The 2,356-nt window shown below is 35.4% G+C and overlaps 1 non-coding gene across 1 annotated transcript; it reads left to right on the forward strand.

Annotated features, from left to right (window-relative positions):
• Window positions 1-236: 236 nt before the first annotated feature.
• Window positions 237-343, forward strand: LOC122082939. The gene has a single exon (XR_006141476.1). It is a non-coding gene; the product is annotated as a small nucleolar RNA R71 (small nucleolar RNA).
• The last annotated feature ends 2,013 nt before the right edge of the window (window positions 344-2,356 follow it).

The raw sequence follows: 2,356 nt of genomic DNA on the forward strand, positions 1-2,356 counted from the left end.
AATGGGCTTTCTTGGTTACTATCCCATCCACAAAATATTCTTTTCCTCCTATGGTTCTTTCACTCTCTTGGGTTGATTCCCACTCACGGGTTTTTTCAGCTAAATCAAGTAAGAATTCCCATGCCTTTCCTTCATCGATAAAGGATGTGAATCCCTCAGGGCACATAGACTCTCTCATTTGTTTAGTTGGGTAATCAATACCCTCATAAATTATTTGACATAAATGCCATAGGTCTAGGCCATAGTGAGGGCATTCTTGGAGTAGATCCTTGAATCTCTCTATAAGTTTGGAAAATGACTCACTAGGCTTTTGCCTAAACTGAAGGATATCACTTCTTAGCTTATTGGTCTTGTGAGTTGGGTAAAACTTCTTAAGGAAGACAACTGTGAACTATTCCCATGAGGTTATGAAATTTGTGGGTAACTCATACAACCACTTCTTAGCTTGGTCCTTCAATGCAAAAGTGATAAACCTACGCTGAACAGCATCATCAAAAAGCTGTTGGATCTTAATTAGAATACATACCTCTTCAAATTCCCTTAGAAATAGGTATGCATCCTTAGAGTTCAACCCATGGAAGTGGGGGCAATATAGTGATGTATTGAGATTTGAGTTCAAAATTATTGCCTTGAGCTTGTGGTAGAACTATGCAGGAAGGTTGGGCTGTTCTAAGAGGGTAGAACTTATCTTTCAGAGATTTAGGTGAAGGGTTTTGCTGTTGGTCTCCCATATTGAAGGGTTTTAAAGAGAGCAAACGTATAGGGTCACTACTTATTGGATCTCTACTTTCTAACCAATTCTTAGTATTACGTACCCACCTAACACTCATGCAATAGAAAACTACCCACAACTAGAGTAAGACAAGTACAAAAGAATGGATAGCAAAACCTTTTTTCTATGATTTTTTTATTTTTTTTAATTTTTTTGGCTTTTTGGGAGCTTACCGGTAGGGATCTGGGGTTGGTCAGGTCAATTCCTAAGGTACTGCTACAGGGTGAAACTTGTCTTTATCATACTGTGAGGCATGGCGACCTCCATCGATACAACTATTATTGTAAGTTATTCTTTTCAAGAATTCAATAAAAGAAAAGGAGAAACAAAACAAAGCAAACAAAGCACTCCGATTTACCACAAGAAAGCAAAAAATGACATGGAACTGTCTCCCCGACAACAGCGCCAAAAACTTGTTTGAGATTTTAAATGTAACCGCAAGCGTATGGATCAGTGTAGCTACGGGTCGGACATAGGGAAAGCAGCCACTTTATTTTTCTTACTTCTTTTAATAATACAAAAGTGAACCGATTAATAGTTGTGATCTAATTCTAATTACCGTCCTAAACATATGTATCTAAAATAATGTCCTAACCATTCGTCATCTAAGAATTTAAAGACGCAAGCCAGGCAATTAAAATTAAATAAATAAATAACTGAAAATAAAAAAACCCATGCAATTTAAAAAAAATAAAGGAAAAAAATGCTGAAATAAAAATAAAATAAAAGAAATGGGAGAAAGCTAGAGAGAGTCACAAGTAGGTTTCTCTACTTAGTCCGAGGGATGCATCATAATATGAGCTTCCCTACTTGACCAGAGAGTCACTCTTACAAGGGTTACTCTACTTGGCTTTAGGGAAAGGGAGACAATTAAAATAAAAGTAATAAATTGATGGCTCTATGGCTTGGAGGGGCAAAGCCAATACATACACTAGTCATGAACCTTGGAGGAAAGGGATAGCAGTAATGTAACGACTGAAATTAAAATCCTAAATTAAGAAAGAAAAGGTAGTTAGAAGAGGGAATGAAAGGGGTGAGAGAAGACTATTGAGGGAGCCTACTTACTTGAATTTCAACCCTTGAACTGAAAACTTGATAAATTTGAGATACTACCAATATTAAAAATCATATCTGGAATAAACCAAATCTGAAATTTCTAGTACTAGAGAAAAAAATCTAAAGAAAAAAAAATGGAACTTGAAAGACATACTTCATAGCTTGTTCTTGTCACCTAGAACTAAGCCTAGAACTAGAACTTGAAAATTACAACTTCAATTGCTTAAACAATAAAAATAAAAAAAATTGAATTGAAAACAAAAGTGCTTGTATTAATTGAATAAAAAGAACTCACAAAAGTTTCTAAAGCATAAACCTAGAACTAGAGCTAGAAAAAGAGAAAACTAGAGAAAGAAATAAAGCACCTAAAAAAAAAAAACCTAGAAGAAGAATGAAGTGTCTCCCCTCCTCTTACATGAGTTGTATTTATAGGAAATGGGGAGGTAGCATAACAAATTTCTCTTTCCTAAAAGGGAAAACCCACAATTGGTAGTGAGATCTTTTGAGACCAAAAGTGCTAAGGTGGAG

Source organism: Macadamia integrifolia, chromosome 6 (genome assembly GCF_013358625.1).
Source record: "Macadamia integrifolia cultivar HAES 741 chromosome 6, SCU_Mint_v3, whole genome shotgun sequence".
NCBI classification, from domain to species: domain Eukaryota; kingdom Viridiplantae; phylum Streptophyta; class Magnoliopsida; order Proteales; family Proteaceae; genus Macadamia; species Macadamia integrifolia.